At 36.2% G+C, this 16,600-nt stretch overlaps 1 protein-coding gene across 1 annotated transcript in view; it reads right to left on the bottom strand.

The window, feature by feature from the left end:
• Nucleotides 1-14,701, bottom strand: part of LOC150079106 (sodium-dependent neutral amino acid transporter B(0)AT3-like) — a 341,694-nt gene extending 326,993 nt beyond the window's left edge. Inside the window, exon 1 of the mRNA XM_090383850.1 lies at nucleotides 14,518-14,701. The gene's annotated coding sequence lies outside the window, so the exon portion shown is untranslated. The remainder of the gene's footprint in view (nucleotides 1-14,517) is intronic.
• Between the last annotated feature and the right edge of the window lie 1,899 nt (nucleotides 14,702-16,600).

Genomic DNA, 16,600 nt, shown 5'->3' on the forward strand with positions numbered 1-16,600 from the left:
ATTCTACATTCTTAAGAGTACCTCTCTCTCTTGCCATTACACTAATATAATAATATTTTCTGGACCATGAAAAAAACGTCCTTAAACAGCTGATCTACAACTTCAGGAAAAACAAAACAAGTCCTTTGATATCAACCACTCTTCGTATCAAATTTTGTCATTTTTTGAGTTCTTTGAGATAGCATTACACTCGACATGAATTCCTATACAAACAAACTTCTCCAAATTATTACTAACTCAAGGTAACAAGTTTAAGGAACCTAATTATAATTATACGAATATTTTTGAGGCCTCCAAGATTTTAACAAATCTTGGATAAAATAAGATTTAAGAAGCCATGGATGACTATTGAATTAAAATTACTGATGGCACAGAGAGAGACCACCTATTCAGAAAAGGTGGACTTCTCTACTTCACCCTTACCTAACTATCGTCCAGTCATTTTTAGACTACGTTGCGCCTTGTCTCTAATTATACATCAATGAATCTAAAATATATACAGTTGGGGATGCTCCTATGTCTGATTACTTACGTCCACTCCCGTCTTACTCTTAAATGAATGTAATATACACACACCACGTTGAAGTGCATGCAGCCTCCAATGGCACTAAAACAGACTGAACTGAGCCAATAATATAATATTGACTCCCTAAGTGGCGACTGCTCTAAAAAGGCATCGCCACGATCGGTTCGCACTAATCCAATTTCATATTCGTGAGTGCCGTTTTTGTTGGATACCGGCGTTCTATGTTGATACTGCGACAAAAATTCGTCAAACACAAATTTAGCTGATAATTCAGTTATATAATGTTTCCAAAGATCGATGGGATGGACGTTCATGTGGTTGGGATACACTTGTAATAAACATCTACAAATTAAACGAACATTTCATCAGTGGAAGCCTAGTTTCAGGATAATTAAATATGAAGAAACCATCCTTGCTTGACTTTGCACATGTTATAACCAGCTTACGCATCTAGTCTCCGTTATCTGCTGATGGGAGGTGATCTGTTTTGTACCCATTGTCGTTCTACACTGACAGTGAAACATTTCCTCCTTGACCATGTCAAGCACATAGAACTGTAACATTCGGCTGCATTTCCACCACACGTGAACTTATTACATTACTCTATCTCATAGGGGATAATCATCTGAGTAAATGATTGAATTATTAATTTAATTATACTTAAATTATTACATTATTTAATAAATAATTTAATTATACCGTATAATCATTTTACCAACTCTGTTATGTGCTTATTGGCGCATCATTTCATTGAAGGTAATAGGCACAATTTGGCCACAGAATCCCTTCCACCACGACAAACCCACAGAAACAATAACTTGGGATAGAACCAACTTCGTTATTCACGAGTTACCACTAGAAGTAGTTTAGTTTCTAAACAAAAAAAAAACGAAGTTGTTTCTGTTATTTGTTTAAAATCGGGAATATCGTTATGGTAGCCTATTTCAATACTTTCTGATCTCATAAGGTCTCATAAGGATCTTCGCCAGGGAATCTTGATTCCCTGGCGAAGCTGTCATACTGCCAGATTGCCACCGCCAAGAGAGAGAAAGAGGCCGACGGTTGGTTCGCTATGGTTGTTAAAACAGCCCATTCGACTATTTCATGCGGGGTTGGGGAAGAGCTAATGACCGCTTGTCAATTTACACTATACTAGCGGCAGGACACATTATATACCTGCCACAGAAGTTTTTTTATGCCAATGGATAAAATGCGCTTTTCAAAAACTGACACTAGTCTGCCATAATTGTCTCATTCCATTTACCTTGGCATCTTTTTACCATGAATCTGAATCTTGGTGAAAGGTTTCACCAAGGTTCAGATTTCCTACTCTTCATCCTTTGAAGTAAGAATTCATCGAGTTGGAATTTTTCGAACACTGAAAGAGTATTCCGGAATCAACTAAGATTCAAATTTCGGAAATTGCTGTCAGTGTAAAAGTCACCTTCTCTTAGCCTCTCAAAAATTGCTATACAACTTCAAATGCTCCAGTTTCAGATTCATTTAGCGGCACAGGTTTTTTTTTCTTCCCTGAAGTTCACACAAGCAATTTATGAACAGAATACACATGAGTTGATGAATTTGATTCCTCGTATAACCCTAATATAAAAAAATATTCAAGATGGTCGTGCAGAAATTGACCCTTCATATTGCAACTTAGTTATTTTAAAATTAGTAAGGATGTTGTTAATAATCTTCTTTCGGTCCATTGATTTACAAACGCTTAAAATGTGAGATTATCGTCTTGCAACAGCCATTTGATACGTGGTCTGTTGAAAACACACTTAACCTGAAGTTTAACATTTATCGCAGGAAATTTTCAAACGCTACACTGAAACAGCCTCCCTCTTTGTCTATGACTTTAATAAACATTCTTTAATCCCGTCCTAGCGGTCGTGCAGTGGTTATAATTGATATTTTAAACAAGCCTTTTGGAAAAGGTCGAATTCCGCCTGTAGGGTAACCCTAATACGAAATGTTTCTTTAGGCCTAGTTTTACTCATATGAAACGGTGGCTGAAGTACTTTGCTTGGAGAGATATTGCGCATTGATGACATTTTTGATTCCTTCCCGGGGTGCGATTAATATTTTCTGGTCACGCCTTTCTAATTCAATAATCAGCATTATTCCAGTTGTTCCATTCTCACTGTAAATAAAGGAGTTTTGTAAACGACTGTTTTCCAAGAAGTATGGATAGCATTTTCAAATCACCACAGTTTATCCACTCATGATTACAGTATCTCACCTTTTGTAACAAGAATTTCAGACTGGTAAGTTCCCTTTAATTTTCCTTTTCCCCCTTTAATTGTAGCTTTGAATGTAGGATCTCCATTCCGATGGGTTTCTTACTGTATGTAATCGCGGGTAGAAGAGTGGATCCTCGCAGACAGCAGAGTGGTTATAAATACCATCCTTCCATAATTCGTGAGAAGGCCTGGGTTTGAATCCCATCAATGATTTGAAGAACTTATGGCCTGGTAGAGTGGTGCTGTGTTTTTCTTGGAAGTTACCCTTCACGTTAGCTATCGCTGTCTTTTGTTGCTCGATGAGGTCTATGAAGTCCCTTCCTTCCGAGCTGACTTTGGGTGGTGTTGGTGGCTCTTGTTCGTCATTGTCCAATTGTTCGTCAGTATTCCAATCTATGATTCCTAATGGGTATTTTAGCACCGGAACTGCATAGGTGTTTATGGATTTATGTGTTCCTTCCGTTTAGCTCTGCTTTAATCATTCGTCTGAGTCTCTGATGTTATTTTTCGGTCAGGCAGGCTTTGATTTCCTTGCTCTAAATGCTTAGCCTGCATCATCCCTGCGTATTTGTAAGTCTCTCTCCTTGTCGTGCTCCGATATCTTTATCAGTCTGCATATTGTAGTTTTGACTGACTAATTTTCCCTGATGCAATTCCGTGGGTCTTGCATTTGTCTAATCCAAATTACATCCTGATGTCATTGTTTGACTTCTTCGGTGATTGAGTTGCTTTTCAGTTCTCGCGTAGAGCTTGACCTCATCCATATACATTAGGCTTCTGAGGTTTTTCATTATTTCTTTGAAGTTATATCCATACTTGCTGTTGTTGAGCATGGTAGATAACGGGTTGAGTGCTAGACACCACAGTGGGCCCAGGGCATCTCTGAAAGATACCGCTCCTGATAGGGATCGAACTGGTTTTGTTGTTCTAGACCTTGATGGTGGTACTCCATTTCGCATTGGCTACTTTTAGGAAGCTTATCACTGTCGGATTGATTTTGTAGTTCTTCAGCGTCTCTGTTAGCCAGCTATGAGGCACGGAGTCGAAGGCCTTGCGGTAATCGATGTACAGGTGCGCTTCTTGTAGGCTTGTTTTATAACTGTGGCATTAATGGTTAATTTCTCTTTGCATCCTTTGGTCATCCGCTTGCATCCATTCTGCTGTTCGGTCATGATGTTCTGACTCTCCAAGTAGTCTGATATCTTCTTGGTTATGTAGCTGGTCAGGATCTTGAACATCATTGGGAGACAGGTGATCAGCCTGTATTTCGCCGGTTTTCTTGTATCTTGGTATTATTGTTGAGGTAATGTGGTATTATTATTATATATTTTAGATAAATGCTGCGTACTTGTGTATCAACACCACAAGCGTAACAAAAGAACTGTTTGGTTCTGAGACACCGTGGAAAACTTTACATCACCAAATATGAGTCAAAGAATCACTAAAATTTATTAGAAAGCGTATCGCGCTTATTTTAATGTTAGCACTGATGACCAATGCAATCATGGGCACCACATTATATCTGTCATTCAGATGTTGAAAATGTGAAACAATGGGTTAATGGAGGGCAAAGGTACCTAGCATTTCGTGTGCCTATGGCGTGGGTGTAAACACAGACACCACACATCGGGTTTCCAATTTTGCACGTGCAGTATTACCATATACAGCACCTAGAACAAAGTCGCAATATAATATCTAAATCTGCTGTCAGTCATTTGGCCTGTCCTCCAGAATTTTGATACTTTCAGCACAGACTCTGATTGTTCCTCCAAGTAAGCACACTGAATATGAAGGTAGTAATGAAGGTGAAACAACGTTAAAAAATAAAAATCCGAACAACTTTAATTCAAGCTGAACTGGATGAAACTGCTACGAAACTCCGAACGAAGAATTCGGCACATTTTTTTAGGCTTGAGTGGAAAGAATCTGTTGGCACCTGGCACTTCATTTTCTTGGTACATACAGAGAAAAAAAACATTCTCTTCTACTGCAGGGAAATCTCTTGTGTTCTGTACCGAAGTAAGTGGTTTAATTAATGCAAATTTAGCTCTGTGTGTTAAGCACCAGAGGGACTACGGCTATGCGGCATCAGCATATTGTGACCAATTGTATGATTCATTGGTCGGCGATTTGCTGACTCAACCACATCAAAAAAATTAAAAATAAAGAGATCGGATATAACTCTTATCGACAAGAGGAAAATCCTACCTTTCTGGTCGACACAGTGGTGCCCAACACTGGAAACTACCAGAGCACCTACGTGAAAAAGATCAGGAAGTACATGGACTTAAGACAGGAGATCAAAGAGATGTGGCATAACAAGTAACAACCATCCTAATTATCGTCTAAAAAACCGGTATGGTACCAAAGATGCTACATTACAGCATAGCAGCAATAGGTCTCCCAGAGACGACCTGTACCATAGTACAGTTCTTCGACACACCAGACATAACAACCACCATGTGCACTTGGTATCAGTATCTCTCACCGGTGGATCCCCCCAATAAGGGAGAAATAATATGATAATAATAAACTTATGATAAATTAATAGTTAAAATACCTAGACAGTTCGTTCATTAGAAAATACTATTCGTAATGTATTCTATATATCAGCTGGTTGTCATACCACAAATATTGTAATGCATTTTCTGAAAATTCTTGATGCGTAGTAATTATAAGGCGGTTTTTGGTAATCTGTCAGATAGTGAATAAAACTGTGCTCATAGTCTACAATCAGCAGGAAACATCATGTATACCATAATATTCTCCCTAAAGCAGAATTCAAATCATATTATATTCTCAGAAGCCTATGGCAGATATAAGCTAGTCTGTAATCAGGTCACAAAGGAGGTTAGGCAGGCGAAGGCAGATTACGAGAAATCCTTGGCAAAAGATGCTAAGAAAAACAGCAAGGATTTCTTTACTTATATAAACTCTAAAAGGAAGGGGATGAATCTGATTGGTCCACTTGATATCGATGGTTCGACTGTTGATGATCCTGCTCAGATAGCAAACAAACTGAATGAGTATTTTGCATCTACATTCACACGTGAGGAATTATTAAGGTTTGAAAATGGCAGAAGGTTATAAAATTGTAGCAGGGTGCTTAATGATTTTGTAATAACTGAAAGCAAAGTGGAGGAGAAATTGTTGAAGTTAAACATAAGAAAAGCACCTGGGGTGGATGGGATCTATCCAGTTATATTAAAGGAGACGGCAAAACAACTAAGCAAACCCTTAGCCATAATTATGAGAGCATCCTTGGACTCAGGGGAGGTCCCCACGGACTGGAGATGTGCAAATGTATCCCCAATTCACAAAGGGGGATCGAACGGTGACACGAGTAATTACAGATCAGTTAGTTTAACTTCTGTTCCGGGTAAAATAATGGAGTCACTGGTTAAAGATACATTGCAGGATCATCTAGACAAGACTGCAGCAATAATTCAGACACAGCATGGGTTTGTTAAGGGAAAGTCTTGTTTGACAAATTTGATTGGATATTATGATGTGGTTACAAAGGAACTGGATGCAAAAAATAATTTTGATATCATATATTTGGATTTCAGGAAAGCTTTTGACACTGTTGCGCATGGAAGACTATTGTACAAATTGGAGCAGAATGGTATTAAGGGTAAGTTGCTACAATGGATAAAAGGATGGTTGAGTGGGAGAAGACAGAGGGTGGTAATCAATGGGTGCTGCTCTTCGTGGACTAATGTTATTAGTCGTGTCCCACAGGGTTCGGTGTTAGGTCCACTGTTGTTTGGTATATTTATCAGTGATATTGATGAAGGTATATCAGGCTTAATGTCGAAGTTTGCAGATGATACAAAGGTTGGCAGGGTTGTTAATGACAGTGTGCTACTGCAACAGGATCTAGATAATTTGGGCAGATGGGCTAAGAAGTGGCAACTGAAGTTTAACCTTGACAAATGCAAAGTACTGCATATGGGTAGAAGTAACCCCAGAGAAACGTACCAAATGTGTGGTACTATACTTAAGGTGGTAGAAAACGAAAAAGCCCTGGGAGTAATTGTGCAGTCAGATATGAAATTTTCTGAGCAATACAGACAGGCTGCAAGGGCAGATCATGGGGTTTTGTCAATGATATATAGGAATTTTGCTAGGAGGGAAAAGGAGGTGATTGTCCCTCTGTATAAGGCAATGGTCAGGCCACGCCTTGAGTACCGCGTACAGGTCTGGAGGCCTCATTTTAGGAAGGATGTAGATTTACTTGAGCGTGTATAGAGAAGGGCAACAAGATTGGCGAGGGGAATGAAGGGATCCTCTTACCAAGAGAGGCTTAAGTTCTGCAAATTGCAGTGACTGGAAACTAGGCACCTGCGCGGTGATCTGATTGAGGTGTATAAGGCCTTGAATGGGTTGAGCACGCAGAATTCTGATGGGATCCTTCCACTTGTTCAGATTACGAACCTAAGGGGGCACAAATTCAAATTAAGAAAGGACAGATGTAGAATAGATGTGCGGAAATTTGCCTTTAGCCAGCGGGTGGTTAATTCCTGGAACAAAATTCCATCTGTCGTTGTGGAGGTTGATAGGTTGAATAAATTTAAGGAGGAACTGGACAGGCATTTGGAGGGAATGGTGTGATTTTTTTTTTTTTTTTTTTTTTTTTGGCTGATGCTGCATAAGCTCATACACATGCTTTCTTGCATCACATGCCACTACTATTACTACTATTTCACATCAAAATCTCTGCAGTTCAATCACTCTTAGAGTGATTTTCAATTGAAAATTAAGTTTGTCATCACGTTGAAGCTACAAAGCTCAAAATGTGTAACCTGCATTGAAGCAAAGCAACGTTCGTTTCCTCTAATCAGTCAACCAAAAAAAAATGTTTAATAGATTATTCATTCGGCTATTCTCTACGACCTACATATACGCGAGAGCCTCCGAGGTACAATCAGACAGCCAATAGAAAAGTCTTCCACTTTCTAGAAGCTTCTTTCAAATTTCCATACCACTTTAAAACGCTTTAAGTCCCATTTTACTTAGCTTTTTCTGCATTTCTAAGCTGTACAAATTGGTCAAGAAGCAAACAGTGATGCCGCTGGAAAAGCAGTAGCAGAAAAATTCTCCATAATAAAACAAAAGAAGTACTCTGTATCATTATGGTTAGTATTATTAGCGTGGTTCAGACAGACATTCACTGGACATATGTTTGTTATAAAAATAAGCAAAACTAGCCTTCACTTAGAAAAAAAAAATGGTTTACTGACCTTTTATGAGGTCTGTTAAGTGTTCGCCGACCACAGAGGGAGCAAAGTTACCTTGTGATGTATTCTGGGTTTTTCAGCCCACACAGCAGCATGCATATAAGCAGTGAACACTCTTATAAAAACACACTTAGCAACCTAGAACATACTGCACAATAGTGAAATATGGTCTAAGTTGATGATGCTCCTAAAACTCAAAACAACAGCAACAATCCACTCCCACCGTACTATACGTAGGGTATAATAGTGCGGTAAAGAAGGTTCCCTTGGGTAGTATAGTTGTTATAATCTCTGTCCTTCCCACACCATGTGGAAAAGGTTTGGGCTCGAATCTCGTCAATGACGCGAAGAACTGTTATGGGCCTTTTTCACACTGTGGCTGAGTTAGTTGGTGTCAGGCTAGGACAGCAAGGTTTCCCCGGAAAATATGTGAAAAGCTCACATATGGAAATGGCCCTCGGTCAGAATTGCATTAAATTGGGAGGCATTTTTATAAGCTTTTCCACATACTAACCAGGGTTAGTCTGGAGGTTTTGTGGTGTCACGTCCCGAAAATTCGAGTTTTTCATCCAGCAAAACATACAAATCAAATAAACATAGCATACGTGCAATTTACAGTCACAATACATTGGCGCTTCATAGTCTGCATACTCTGGCGCACAAAGAACAGCAACCTGACTTATTATGCTCATTTATTTAGTTGTTTTATTCTTTAGTGCACTTAGCTTTATTTAAATTTTCACTTAAATTACCTCTTTATGTCTTTAATTATTTAATCTGTTATCTTGCTTAATTTGCAGGTATCCGCATTATTGCTTTCTTATTCATCTCTCTCGTCTTTTCAAGATATAAATACCATCTTTACTATAAATACACTGTGTGTATATATATATATATATATATATTTAATATGGGTTTCAGGTTTGGCGTTTGTTGTTTTTTTTTTAATTATTTTCTTCTTCCTTCATTCTTTAAATTATTATTTATTATCGTATATATGAGTTTGCTTTGTTATCAGAGAAGTTAGGTGTTATGAATATTTTAATCAAATACATATACAACATGTCAAATAAATCAAGTATTAGTATTAGTAATGGCCGCATGGTGCAAGAAAGCCTATGGCTTATGCTGCACCAGCCAAAAAAACAATAAAACAATGATAAAAAAATTTATTAATTAATAATTAATAAAAGAAAAAGAAATTAAACCTATCATCCTATGCGCTTCCCTGACCAGAAGGTACTATCCAGATGACCTTTGAATTTCCCCAAACTGTCAGCCTCTAGCTAAAATAAAAAACTTCCTGCAGTCCAATCTAAACATTTCCCCCCGTAACTTGAATTTATGTCCCTTAGTTGTAGCATCATTTATAATCTTGAAAATTTCGACCTCATTCATTTTACTGATGCCTCTCAAAGCCTTAAACACATTCTCCTTTGCCCTGTTTCTTTTGCTTTGTTGTATTTTTATCTCCGAATTCTTTTGAATGCTGATAGAATTTCTTTAATAATCATGTTTTGTATCTCTGCATAAGCAAGAGTTAGCCTAATTTTAAATTTATTCCCAGATTTTTAAAAATTAAACAATGTTCAGGTACTACAGAAAGGTGAGATGAGAATCTTTCTCTATCTTTATAATGTTTCATTATGGAACGTATAAGAATGGACAAACTGTTTAGATTGCCGGAAATAATCAGGAGTATTGCTGCCCTTTGGAAAGAGATTCCTTATACCTGTTATTCAGTTATCATGTGATTTGTTCGTAGATATTAACAAGATGCTCAAACCTTCTGACAGAAGCAAAGAACGATTTTTTGCATTAGTTTTAGCCGGGGGGGGGGGGTTACGATATTAAGTATAGGACATCCTGTAATTATTCACTTATGAAATAAATGATATTGCCTGTCAGAGAACTCGTGTTCAGAGTCTTGTATTCCCAATTGCAAGATAAAATTGAATTAAAAACACATTAAGGTTATTTTTCTGTTCCCTTATGCTTGTGGGCTGGATTAGGTTAGGAGAGCGAGAGAGAAAAATAATGAAACATTATATGATATCGAAATAAAATCAGTTGCATAAAAAGAGAATGTTTGGAGCAGAACAATGAAACAAAATAAAAACCTGAGCAGAAGGGAACAAAGAGCGAAAAGAAGATCTTATTTTTGCTCGCTCTACTTCGCTATTTGCTATCGTTTAAAATTTGAATTTTGCTTCTGGTATTTTGTGTCGTTTTATCACCTGCGAAAATAATGACCACAGACTTTTTTTTTAACCTAGTAAAATTGAAAATTAGGATAGCATATAAAAATTTAAGCTAAAAATCATATTTTTTTCCTATTTATAAAATTATTTCCTATTGTGAATTCGTACGATAACCAGAAATTAGGGTATACACTATTTATAAAAAGCTCTACTCATCTTTCATTTTGAGACTAAAGAATCTGACTCTTTATGGCCATTGTTAAAGTCAAAAATTGTATTTGTTATCATTAGATATCGAGATAAAAAAAAGTACTTCTGAAAGCATTCAATAGAAACGTCACGAAAATGTAGCGTGATACCAAAACCATACTTGTCTGTTATTCTGCCTTTTATAACGATCTTCAACATATTATGGTTTTAGCATCCCCCGTGATATGTGATAACCACTTGTAACATAAGTTATTTCCAGTATCCGTCAAGATCTCAAAAGCCGCAAGTTTTTAACATAGTCATTCATTTGGAGAATGAAAGACGAGTTTTATAAGTCTATACTCATTTTCAAGTTTGCAATATAAAATTAAGTCTAGAAGATATGGCAGTGCGATAAACGGCTTACAGAAATTAGTTAGCAACAGATAAACTAGGAATAAACAGAAAATAACATTGACAAAATAAATTAAGAAAACTAAACGATATTTACATTTTGCATAAATTATTCACTTATGAATAAAGGACTTAATTTTGCATAAATTAATTTTTTTTTAAATTTTGGTAGGTGGAAGAAGAATCAATATCCAGCAAATCCTTCATTAATCAAATATTTGACCAAAAAGGGCACAAATACTATAGAAATCCATGAAAGAATGACTAGAGTGAATGGGGAAGTATCAAAGGTCAGTAACGTTGCTATAGCAAGATAGTCCAGAGAGTTAAAAAGAGGACGGATGTCAGGTGAGGATGATCCAAGGTCTAGTCGGCCATCTGAAGCAACCATTTCTGAAACGGTTGCCATCATTGAAGAAAAAAATTTAGAAAACAGAAGAATTAGTATCTGAACTTGGAAAAAGTATCTACCATTTCTCATGGAAGCATTTTAACAATAACACGTGAGCATTTGGAATGTATGCAAGTTGAGTTCCTAGAAAACTTTACATTCATGACAGACATTAGCGCGTAGAATCATAAAAAGAGAATAATTTAAAATTAATTCTTGCTAATCCAGATGGGTTTTTATCTTTTTGTAAGTGATAATGAAACTGAGCAATATTTTATGATGCTGAATCCAAATTAGAATGCATGCAGTGGACGTACAAGAGATCACCATCGAAAACGTTTTGAACCCAACCAACAGCTGAAAAAGGTTTTCTGGGACACACAAGGGCTATTGTGAATTAATTACTTTACAACTAAAACCACAATAACAGGGGAATATTGTTCCATCCTTATGCCAAAGCTAAAAGCGCCAATTCGGGAACCGAAGAAGTTTGGGACATCGGATTTTGTTTCTCCATAACAGTGCACACACCATGCACAAAACCCGGGTTGCACAGGCTAAAATTATGAATGTGGCTTTGAACAATAAAATCCCCGTGCAGTCCAGAGATGAAGAGCCAAAAGTAGCCGTGGAAGCCTAGTTTGATGCTAAGCCTAAAGAATTTTTGTTGAAAGATTAAAAACTCTTTGCAGTTAAGTACAATAATTGATAACTTCGGGGTGAATACACCGAAAAATATAAAACAGAATTTTGTGCCTACTATATATCTTTTATACTCCGTTCTCAGAACATTTTGACCGCCTCCCGTATCTATTCTCAACGTATTAATTTTGTGAGACGTTCAATCTAGTTCACAGCACAGCAATATGTATTTAGTTGATTCGATTTTGCTGAAAAACTTATCTGAGAAATAGCGATAGTCGTTGGAATTTTGGCTTAATGCTTGCGACTATCTTTTTGTGGAGATTATTGGTATCATAGCTATTATCTAATAAAAAAATAAAGAACAATCCCTGAATACTTAATCTGTATACATAACCTTCAATTTTGAATTCAGCACATGCTGAATTTTCAAAAATTCAGCATGTGCTGGATTTATGAGATTCTGCTGTATTTACAAATGAATCAAACCCTTTAACTAAATGCAATAAAATAGAAACATCAAAAGATATACTTTTGTTGGCATAAACTACTTAAAGAGATCATTACCCTCCATCTATCCATTATATTTTCCCTAGAAAAAGACAGCATACATAAGGCGAAAGCCACTTGACATTATGGAAAAAATGTGGGCAGAAGGCGTTATAAAAAGGGAGAGTATTAAAAGGAAACAGAAGAGAAGTGCGAATAATTAGAGAGGGAATAGAAATATTGAGAAAACAAAACAAGAATTTTTAAATGGAATATATAAAGATGCTAAATTTCAGTAAGAATCATAAGAGGAAAGATGGAGAACATGAAAATTAAGATGGGAAGGTAAAACGATATAAACAGCGATAAATTTCAAAGTGCACATAAGATAAAATATTAAAACAAATCAGACAGAAAAAAGAAAAGAAAAATCAGAAAAAAATATATGGAAAATGTGAAGGAAATGAAATGAAGACAGTTGGAAAAAGAAGAAAAGACAAATTATTCAGGTGACCATTAAGACCGCGAAGATATATATTTGTTATCTTTTCTGAAGACTCTTCTCGTAATCCACTCTTCGCAGCTACTGTGATTAATAGTGATTATTTTATAGGTATTTATTTTCCCTACCGCTAGCGAATCTTCCACTTGTATTCACATAATAAAATATTTATTGTTAATATTATAGTACAATTTTTGTTGTAATTTTATCAGTATTAGTCTATTTGGTTTAATTTCTTATTTCGGTTATTTAAGAAAATCTTTCGTTTTGGATATTTGCGTCCAAGTCCATTCTCATCAAAATCTTTTTATTAATAGAAATTAATATACCAAGTGGGCAGATGAAGATAACCTTTAAAAATTCTTTATTTTACGACGCTTCCAAACGGTAAAGTAATTTGGATATTATTCTGTGGCAAGTTAGTTTCTCCACCAATCGGATGTCACCACTCGCGGAATCACCAATAAAGCTAGATCCGGGCATTCGTGTCACCTTCCAAAAAAGGTCATAATACATTATCCTCTATTTTCAAAGATCACACCAGCCACTAACGCAGATTCAAGACGGAATTTAATTTTTAAATATCAACCAAATTGGATTCTGAATCCAAACATTTTGCAAAGCTTACCACTGAATGTTTATGCGTATCGAACTCTAGACACTACGTGAGCTATATAAAGTCAACTCATAAACGAATGACAAAAAAAGCTCGAAAATGTAAAATGTATTTACACATTTTATCGAAACTTTTATGTCTATAATTCATTAATGAATTATAGACATAAAATGGTGAAGTTACAATTTCAGCATTAATTTGTCCTAATTTATTTAACCAAGTTTTTTTTTAACTTGTAGATGAGCACATCTGTTATAAAGCGTAAGGAAACTTAATTAGACTGTTTAACGCTTCATCTACCTTTATCTTTTATTACATATTCGCCTTAAACAAACTCTTCCATAAATAATGCTGTCATAATGCTTTTCTTGTTGTTCAGACATGCGCACGTCGGCTCTTCCAATACCTATGAGAGGCCATTTTTGAAACGAATTTTCTAAATGCATTAATTAATAAATGCGCTGCATATTTTTAGAATGTCTCTCTAATCATTCATTCTTGCAACTGATTTAAAAAATGTTTGTTGCATTGATGGAAATAATGAATTATTTTCAAGTCGATGTTTCCGAGTACTTCAGCTTGTATTCTTGATTTCGAGTACTTCAGTATTTCTCTGAAACATTAAATTTGATCTGTAGCATAATAATTTCGAACTTATATAGTGCTCGGGCGTAGCATCTATGAAACCTTTTTGCTTATCTATGAATTCATTTTGCATTATATCTACTATGAAGAGTACTGCGCCAATTTTAATTAGAATTTTTAAATTGGCGTATTCAATAAAAAGCAATGGAAAATATGACGACTATTTTAAGATGCAAAAAATCATAAATTCTTTATTTTTTTTTTTTACGTAAAACAGCATAATGAATACTTTTCTTAGATGAAGAAACAAAGATTTTATTTTAATATTTTATATCAAACTTCACGGTATAGTTTGATTTTGATGAACTGAAAATTATTTCTTACTTTATAAGATTACACCGTAATCTTTAGGATTCCATCAGCTGCATCTGTAATAAATAACGGATTAAAAATTTAAAAAAAAAAAGTACACTTACTCTGAAGGGCTACTCCGCGGCGCAATTTAAAAGTAACGCGTTGTACACTACCCAACTGTTGCCCAATAAAACACTTTTCTAACAACCACTTGCGGTGTTAAAAGCACATCTACAGCCCAAGTTGATACAGGACGAACTAGCTCTCTGTACTCCAGTTACGGAGCCTAAAGCAGGTTCGATAACGCAGATCACGTGCTGTAGTGACGTCAGCAGTTCTAGTGTTTCAGAGAACCGTGAAGAACTGAGGACGGGAGGGAAAAGGGGAGGGATGAAAGAAAAAGAAAAGGCATGCCGAATTCTTTGAAAGAGGCTGGAAAGCACGGCTGGATGTTTTGACTTCACTTAAAGAACTGGATGCTTCACATTTATATCACTGTTGAATTTGAGTGACTTTACTGCCATCTGGAGGAAGGAAGACTAATTAGATTTAGACGTAACTGTATCCGTTCGTGTAATCACAGTGAGAATACTGATATTCATTTTGTCGAGTGGAAAGCAGATATTAAAATTTCATTTGTTTTGATGAAATGTCTTATGTAGAATATTCGTCAATTATTTTTACTACATAAAATTCTGGCCTCCGAAATCAGTGCGAGATTCGCTGCAGCTTTTAATTTTTAAGAATTATCAACCGGAACTACCTCATCTGATCTTGATCGCTTTTCAACTGATGATTTTAGTATTCTGAAATGTTTCTAATTATGATGTGATGTTTTAAATGAGAGAGAGAGAGAGAGATAATTCATGAGGAAAAATAACAGTCTTTTTAGCGTAGGTCATTTTTGGCACTCTTCAGATAAAGGCAAAGTGCTATCCAGTACTGAATGTTTAGTTTACCGCAGAATGGCACATTGAGGAGAATTTTTATCCATATTACAATAGCATGGCAAGAGGCACTGGTATCGCTGTTTTGTTTTCGGCATTTAAAAATAACACTCAGAGCTTTGCAGATACAAAAGGGAACACAGAGTTGCTCTTATTGACTTGTATTCTGCGAGCTGTCTGTTAAGACTTCTTTCCTACAGGAAAACTTACTCAAGTTTTCCACTAATAAAAGTCAGCATCGAGGTGCTGAACTTCAGTTAGCATTTGACTTTAGTTGTAGCGAGAGATAAAGTTTACGATGGTTCGCACAGAGCATCGGTATTAACCAAATTATGGCCTGCGTTTTCGTCAGTAACATGAATTCCAAATGGACGATGTTGAGATTTGGTCTGTGATCATTTTATGGCTACCAGTCGCTGTAATTCAATAATATCAGGTAGTTGCTACATCCCCACTTAAGTAGATAGGTTGTAGTTCTGTCCTGTGTTGGCCTATTTAAGGAATCAGAATTCTGGAGCAAGGATTTGCTTCTTAATTGTGGTAGCTGCTGATTCCCATAAATGAGTGGAGTATGGATTACTGTGCTAATGTAGTTCCTATTTATTTGAGGATCCTTAACATAAATTAAGCGTTGTTTAACTGACCATCGAAGAGTGGCTGCTCTGGACGTAAGCTTGTCTGCGTGAGCCTAAAAGCGAAGTTTTGATACTGTTCAAATACTGTTATCAAATCTGAAATGGATAACAGTGGCTGATATTACGGTTCCATCGAGCATTAGAGCTATTACTGTTGGAGTTAGTTTAATAAAAAAGAACATTAGTTTTGTTTTTTGTGGGTTAGTTGATAGTCTATATTGTTTGATATATGAGGCGGTGTTCAGGTGTTCATAAGGGTTTTTTTTTTTTTTTTTTTTTTGGCTGGTGCAGCATAAGCCTCAGGCTTTCTTGCACCATATTGCTAATAATAATAATAATAAATGATGTCATGGAAAAGAGGTGAAATAATGGCTGTAAATAACAAGACCAAGAGGACTCCTCCTCTTTGTGGAACACTAGCAGATATTGTTTTCTTGTGCGATTATCCATGGTCATTAACTTGTAGTACCCTGTCATTGAGGACTCATGCATATCCTCTGAACCAGAGGATATTACCCTGGATTAGATAATGGGATTCAAGTAAGTAAAGAAGTGTCGATACGTTAATGGCATCAAAGATAGCTTCAATATCTAAGTACGTGATAGCGAGTTCCTCGTGTTGT

This window comes from Mastigoproctus giganteus, chromosome 10, assembly GCF_048544385.1.
Source record: "Mastigoproctus giganteus isolate SK-2022 chromosome 10, ASM4854438v1, whole genome shotgun sequence".
Taxonomy (NCBI): domain Eukaryota; kingdom Metazoa; phylum Arthropoda; class Arachnida; order Uropygi; family Thelyphonidae; genus Mastigoproctus; species Mastigoproctus giganteus.